The sequence below is a fragment of the Chrysemys picta genome, chromosome 12 (assembly GCF_011386835.1).
Source record: "Chrysemys picta bellii isolate R12L10 chromosome 12, ASM1138683v2, whole genome shotgun sequence".
Taxonomy (NCBI): Eukaryota; Metazoa; Chordata; order Testudines; family Emydidae; genus Chrysemys; species Chrysemys picta.
Window position 1 is genome coordinate 11940245 of NC_088802.1, and position 8320 is coordinate 11948564.

The following is an 8320-nucleotide window of genomic DNA, read 5'->3' on the forward strand; positions in this document are numbered from 1 at the left end:
GGGATGTGGCTGGTTACAGGGGCTGTCATGCAGTTGGATACAATTTTGCAGCTATTTAATGCAGTACACTGGGGAATTCCTACATTCTTGCCACTGGATGGTGTGAGCTGAAATTATTTTCTTTTAGGGGAAGGCTGGCACTGCTCCTTGTTTTGCTGGAGAATGCCTGGCTGGAGATCTGTAGCCATCAGTCACACACCTTCATTCTGCTGTTTCCTGTGGCTGGGCACCGCAGCCAGGACTCTACTGCGGCAGAGTGGATCTGAGATCAGAATCAATAGGGAATCTGGAAGTGGTCTTCTGGAACCAGAACAGGAGCTGCAACTGCGATGGGAAAGGTGTGCTGGGCGGAGATGCTGCTGGGAAAGCAGCTGGTTACTTCATAAGCAACTGGATCCAATATTGTTAAAGATCCTGACGCCTATTGTGATGAGTGTGACAATGCGGTTCTGGCGGAACCCAACTGAGAGTGCCATCTCAGGACAAATTGCTCAAATAGGGCAGTTACAGCCCAAGGCTGGTTTTTTTTCCACCTCTAAGGCAAACCAAACCAGCCAGACTAAGAGGACTTCAGTCTCACCCCACTGGCTAACTGCAAGTCTCACAAGCAATCTCCTTAGACACTCCAGTTTCCCAGTATTACCACCAGTACCACTCGTTATGGGGACAAATGGTTATGAAAACCAATACCCCAGTAAAAGAAAAAGGTTCTCCTGATCCCAAAGGACCAAGCCCCAGACCCAGGTCAATATACAAATCAGATCTTACCCACAAATCACGCTGTTGCCAATCCTTTAGAATCTAAAATCTAAAGGTTTATTCATAAAAGGAAAAAGATAGAGATGAGAGTTAGAATTGGTTAAATGGAATCAATTACATACAGTAATGGCAAAGTTCTTGGTTCAGGCTTGCAGCAGCGATGGAATAAACTGCAGGTTCAAATCAAGTCTCTGGAATACATCCCCCGCTGGGATGGGTCCTCAGTCCTTTGTTCAAAGCTTCAGCTTGTAGCAAAGTTCCTCCAGAGGTAAGAAGCAGGATTGAAGATCAGATGGAGATCAGGCATCAGCCTTATATAGTCTTTTCCAGGTGTAAGAACACCTCTTTGTTCTTAAATTACAGCAACATGGAGTCTGGAGTCACATGGGCCAGTCCCTGCATACTTTGCTGAGGTACAAGGCGTATCTGCCTTCTCTCAATGGGTCCATTGTATAGCTGATGGTCCTTAATGGGCCATCAAGCAGGCTAGGCAGAGCTAATCTCAGCTTGTCTGGGATGTCACCCAGAAGCATAGCATAAGTTTGCCATACAGACAGTATAGAGCCAATATTCATAACTTCGACTACAAAACTGATACACACATATAGACAGCATAATCATAACCAGTAAACCATAACCTTGTCCTAGACACCCCATTTGACCCCCTTTATACAAGATTTGGGTGCCACTACAGGACTTTGGTTGCAACAATGATCTATATGGTCCCAGTTTATGTCAATAACGTCACAATGAGATACATTGTTACCCTGGTGTAAGGCAAACTGGTTACATGGTTGTAAACTTGCTTCTAACCAGCCTTGCTGCTTCTGGGCAGCCAGATGCTGTCAGCTCTCATGGATGGACTCAGGCAGAGGATCTCACTAATTCTGAGGTTTGTACTGGTGAACATATTGCCTGAGCATTGCAGTCATCAGTCAGACACACGTGACATGCAGTTATTTCTGGCCAATAGAAGTGGTCTCCAGGAGCTGTGAGGGGGAGGCTGGAGAGATGGATCCCTCAGCCCATGTCATTTGCAGCTGACTGTGCCAATGAGAATCCCCAGACTGCTTAGCGCATGCTCTCCAATAACAATGCCCAGAGGCGATGTCTTTCTAATTTCCTTGGGGGTGCTTGACCCCCCACTCCACCCCTTCCCCACCTCTTCCCGCCCCACTGAAGTGCAGAAAACCTCTGCCTGGCGGCCCCTGACTCTACAGGCACCCGAACTCACTCAACACCGACATTTCTATGATAAAATTTCCCAGGGTTCCTAAATTTCTCTGTTCCTGAGTTTGAGTGCTGCTGCCTCACCCTAAGCGTCCACACACTTACCTCATGTGTAAATCCCAGAAGGATCCTCAAACCAGAAGGCCGGCAGTGGAAAGCTTATCTCGTTGGTGGGGCCCAATCCTGTAGGAGTGCGCTGAGCACCCCTTCTGGATGGGGTCCCCGACAAAATCCAGGGGAGGTGCTGGCAGAGGCTCCTTTATGACTTTGAGCCCAGTGGTTAGGACACTCGCATGGCGCATGGGAGACTCAGGTTCTACTCCCTGATCTGCCTGATCGGGAGGAAGGGTTTGAACAGCGGTCTCCACTACTCAGGTGACTGCCCTAACCACAGGGGTCTGGGATAGTCTGATGTGAGGAGCCCACAATCTCTTCTGATCAAGCTGCTCCACTCTGGCTAAATAATTAAACAGTCCCTGGGTCAGAGCGAGAGGGTCACAATGACTCTATTGCCTGGGCACAGGGAGGTAGAAGATGGAGGATGCAGGACCCTGCTCCAATGGCTATTTAATTATAGCCCCTTTCCTGCAGGAGGGAGCGTTTCATTGCAAACCAACAGCTTCAACCTTTGACCTTTCTTTGGGTTGTGACCTACGCTCAGTCGAGAGAGTCCCCTGTAGATCAGTGATTCTCAAACTTTTGTACTGGTGACCCCCTTCAGATAGCCTCTGAGTGCGACCCCCCCCCCTTATAAATTAAAAACTCTTTTTAATATACTTAACACCATTATAAATGCTGGAGGCGAAGCGGGATTTGGGGTGCAGGCTGACAGCTCGTGACCCCCCATGTAATAACCTCTTGACCTCCTGAGGGGTCCCGACCCCCAGTTTGAGAACCCCTGCTGTAGATGCTGTTTCTGGAGCACTCCCAGCCCCCAACACCAGGGAGAGCATAAGCATAAGACCAGGCACAGGGTCACCATCCGATCAGTGCCTAGAACTGTCACTGGGGTAGGTCACTTGTGGGAGGGCAGGGAGCAGCACACCGTCTCCTGCTGGGACGAGACTCAAGGGGAGATTGTCACCTTGACTTATAACTGCACCGTGATGGCAGAATTTGTCAGAAAACAGAATTTTCTTGTGTGAAATTTGGACCTTTCACAATTACTTCCCTCTCCGGATCAGACTGAAATGTGAAGGTACTGAAAATGTTCCCGGAACAAACTAGTCTGAAATATTTTCCTGCAGAAATGTGAAAACAGAATATGTGGATGGACATTATAGACTGAAATTGAAATGATTCCGTTGTTTGAAATTACATTTTCAGCCTTCTGATCAGAATCTAGAGTAATGTCATGAAATCAACATTTCCAGGGAAGCCTTGATTTTCCTGATGCCACACTTTCAGGTGAGAGACATTTTTGTGTGAAAAATGTCAACTCCAATTATGGAGCACGTTAGCTACAGAGGAATAGCAACGTCTAATAGAGATTGTTCAGATTTTTAAGAAAACATTTTCAATTGTTCAGTAAGCAAATATAATTTCCTCCATTTGCTTTTCTCCTGTTTAGTTTCCATTAAGCCAGAACATAAATTACTTTGCACAGAAGAAACAATAAATATTGTAACCTCTCACAGGGGGAAATCTAACTCACTGTTACTCTCCTGTTGTTACGCAGAGATCTGAACATTGATAACATCCCTGTGCATATTTATTGGTGAGTAACAATGGCACCTACCAGCAGTTCCTGGATTAAACACCATATTCTCATCTCCCTCCTTTTTCAAACTCTCCAAATTGGATCCTAAGAAGAGAAAAGCTGTTTTTGTTTTTTTCTGTAATTTGGGGGTTTTACATCAGGAACAAAATTTATCAAGAGACAGTAGGCACTAGAGAGTCTCTGGAACAGCACTGCAATTCACAAAGCTGAGTTAAGTCCCTAGACCCCCCGATACAATACCCCTCTGGTCAGCATCTCCCATCAATTAGGTTAGGAAGCTGCCTATCAAGTACGCTGGTTTTTGTGGATCCCATTCTAAGACACTTACATCTCCCCATAACTCAGGCTTTGTTGCTCACAGTGTCATTCCAGTACATTTCTAGGCAGCTAAAATTTAGATGCAGTGACATTCAGCATTGCAATATATACTCCTGGGGGAATTTTGCGCTACTGCGCAAACACAGAATTCATGTCTGGCTGCAGAAATTTTTCCCCACAGAAATTGAAATGATTGAAATGAAAATACATTCTGCCAGAGAACTGATGTAGTTCCACCTTTCACCCACCAGAGACCACTGTGGTGCCAGAATATCCAGCAACGCGGAGCCAGGCTAGGACAGACTGGGGCACATGGTGCTGCTGGAGGGTCACAGACTGGGGTTCAGAAGGTCTAGTTGCGGGGGGGGGGACGACTACCATGTTTGCCAGCTGCCTGTTGGGCCTGAGGTTTCTCTGTTGCACAGTTTCTCTGCACCGAGGGCAGGAGGCGGCTGTATCGGATCCCTCCCAGCACTGGCTGATGCAGGCTTGGCAGAAATTGTTCCCACACTCCAGAGTGACAGGTTCTGTGAAATACTCCAGACAGATGTGACATGTAGCTTCCTCCTGGAGACTTTCCAGTTGGTTCTCTGCAGCCATGGTTCCCTCTGGGCAGTAGAACAGGGACAGTTTAACTTTCCTGAGATCAAGAATGTAGGGGCAGGCCTGTGTTGGGGATGATGTACCAGCACTGATGGTGAAAATCCAAATAAAAACCCCAAACCCCCCTACTGCCCATGCCAGGGCCTCCACCACACCTTCATCCCCCCGCCCCCACTGCCCCAACTAGACCCCCATGCCTCCATCCCACTCTGCACCAGCCAGGGCCCCATGCACCTCCTAAGGGCCCACGCCGGGGCCTCCACCATGCTCACTCCTTTCTGCCCCCTTCTCCCTTAAGGGTGAGATGTGTGTGTCTGGGGGGGGGGGCTCAGACTCCCCCCAAACTGACAATTTTCAGCATATTGATACACTTCATATTCTAGTTATTGAATGTGTGTCTATCATTGGTATCCTAACAACGTCATCATTATTCAAATAGCAATGAACTACATCATTGCATTACCATGAATTACAGTCTATTAAAATCATTACACTCAGCTGCACTAACACCCCTGTGTAAAGTCCCTGTGATCACTCTGTGCCTCACCCCTGCTTAGTGCCTGTCTGGGAGCTGAGGCCAGTGTTGGCTGTGGGAAGAAGGTGGACGGGAGTCACAAGCAGTGAGGAGTCTCTCTCCCTTCCGCTTTTCTCCTCTCCCTTCCTATCGCTCTCCCTGCCCCTTTCCCTCCCTCTTGTTTCTTCTCTAAGTCCTTGCTCCCTCCCTTTCCAGATGTTTCCCCCTTTTTGCTTCTCACCCATGTCCCTTTGCCCATTTCTCTCTGCTCCCCATCTCCTGCCGGCTCTGTCTAGTGCCCGCTCCCACCCACACACTCAAAGCAGCAGAGGAGGTTCCCTCTCCTCGGGTAGGAAGGGTGGCCTAGTGGTTCAGGCACAGGCCTGGGACTCAAGTGTGCTGGGTTTGGTTCTCTGCTCTGCCACAGACTCCCTGCTTAGACTTGGGAGAGTCACTTCACCTCTGGGTGCCCTAGATCCCACCTGCCACATGGAGCTAATGCTGACCCTGCCTCTAGGCTAAATCCCTTCATAGCTGTATGGTGATGGGGGAAATGGAGATAACAAGGTGAGTGGATTCGAGCTGAATTTCTCCATGGCCTGAGAGTGAGAGCCAGCTCCCTGCAGGGGGCATGGAGAGAGAGGGGCTCAGGCCAGCTCTGCAGAGGGGGCTGAGGGCTTTAGCCCTGCAGCTTCTGCTTCTAAGGCATCTGAGGGTCTCAGCCCGTCTTCTCCCAGGGTCTGAGGCATCTTCTACCCATCCTGCGTGGCTTCTGTCTTGGATCCGTGGCAGTGTTCCTTGTAATTTTTGATGTCCATGTGAGGAACGACTTTTATTATGTGCACCAATATGGAGGTGTGTGGCAGGGGTGGGGCCAAGCGGTTCAGGGTGCGGGAGGGGGCTCAGGGCTGGGGCAGAGGGTTTGAGTGCGGGGCAGGTGAGGGCTCTGGCTGGGCATGTGGGGTTAGGGGCGAGGCTGGTGATGAAGGGTTTGGGGTGCCAACTGCCCCAGGGACAACCCTCAGCCCTCTCTCACTGAAGCAGCTCAGGGTCACTTGAGATGCCTCTCCACGGTCACAGCTTCTCCAGCAGCCTGACTGGGGGCATCTATCCCCCAGCTGGGGCAGGTCCGCGCTAGGCTTGGTGGGGACCAGGGAAGGGGCGTAGCTTGGAGGGAACTTAGGTCTGGGGCTTCTCCTTTCCTCCCACCCTGCGCAACGCAGCTCCTGCCAGGGTCTGGACTTCTCTTCCCCCTAATCTGCCACTGCGCCCATCCAGCATCTGCGCGTATGAGCCCTACAGCCCACCTAGTTGATTTCAAACAGCCTGGGGCTCCCAGCCACCGCTACCACGGCAGTGGTGGCAGCCAGGGTTCCCAGTCTTTGAAATCTCCTGGGCCCCCCCTCCTCAGTGGCCCCTGGTGGGTGAAAGGTGTAACTGCAGCAAGTCTCAGGCAGAATATATTTTCTGCAGAGAAAAAGAAAATTCTGGATGGCACATGAATTCTGCACCTGTGCAGTGGCACAGAATTCCCTAAGGAGTATTTAATTGCTTCTTGTATTGCACTCCCTTTTATTAATCCCTGGTAGATGCAGTTTCACTCCTTTTCATTATTTATTTTATTACTCTTATTGTTCTTAGTTCACCATCACTTTGGGTAAGACTGTGTAGAGGTATGTCAGTCATTGTGCTACCTGGTTCATAATTGACTTACTTTGCACATATTCACTAAAGGCACTGGCTTATTGTTGGTTTAAAGCCCCTTAAATGGATGAATGTAGCATCTTCCCTTGGTCCAGGTTAAATGTGACACATGATAGCAAGACACAATAGCAAAGAGAAGACCCAAGGCCACTCTGGAATTTTTGTGTTTTGTGTATGTGTGTGTATGCGCCCAGTCACAAGTTGACTGATAGAGTTTGGAGGAGTGAGCAAAGGAAGATTTCTGCGGTTTTTTTGGATGGGTGGGATGATTTGGTGCCTCCTTAGATAATGGAAACAGAACTTCCTACATACTTTGTAAATGCACTAGATTGTATGAAAGATACTGTGACAGTCCATGCCCCTAGGGTCAGGGCCGCTTGGCCTATCGGGCGGAGTTTATGAAGCAGCCCTTTGGCACAGGGCAGCATGTCCTAGCGGCCAGAGTCTGTAGTGCCACCCTTCAGTGCAGGACAGCATGGCCTAGTGGCTAGAGTCTATAGAGTTGGGGGCACCCACTTTGGGGTGTGGCAGCCCCGGTACAGGGACCCAGGCCCACCCAACTTCACCGGGCCCACCCGACTTCACCGGGCCCCAACCCAGGCATAGCGGCTTGCCACTGACTCAGCGGGGGGTTCCTACCGAAACATGCTGAGTTTCCCCGGACGGGAGATACCACTCCGTCACCCTCCCTGGGTCACTTCCTACCAGAGTCTGTATTGGGGTTCCCCATGAGCTGTCGGATCCTCTGTGTTTAGCAGGGTCGGTCATCTCCAGGGGCTCCTCCAGTCACTGCGGTGCAGGCAGGCTGTGGACAGCTTCGATTCCTGGTGCAGTCAGAGGCTGTGGCTGACCCAGGCAGGTCCTTCCCCTGCAGCCTCCAGCCTAGAATGAGCTGAGCTCCCTCCCTTTATATTACTAGAGCACTTGGAGCATGCCCAGTCTCACCAAGGAGGCGGGACTTCCGCTGTCTGGGCTAGTGCGGGGTAGGCAGACCCCGTCACAGATACCAGACTAATCAAATTCTACTCTCAACTGGAACAGTGTGCAGGGTCTTGAACATCGTCCATCCACTCGGGTCAACCTAGTAACACTCTCTTCAGGGCTGTCCCTAGCTATTCTGTGGCCCTACGCAGCCCCCCTGCTGGGGGTGGGGGGACCCCAGGTCTCCGCGGGGATGGGAGGGGTGGGGCTGGCTTGTGGGACAGGGGACAACCACCCCCCAGCACTCACCGGAGGCGCAGCTGGGGCCGGGTCACTGCACTTCCCGCCACCAGTGAGTGCAGGCCTGGCCCTGCTGCAGTCCTCAGGGGAGTGGGGGCAGAGCTGGGGTAGGAAGGTGGCAGAGTAGGTCGGGGGCTTTGGGGAAGGGGTGGGAAGAGGTGGGGCTGGGACGGAACAGGGGCTGGGGCAGCACGCAGCTGCGCAGGGCACCAGGAAATCTTGTGCCCTAAATTTCCTGGTGCCCGACGCAG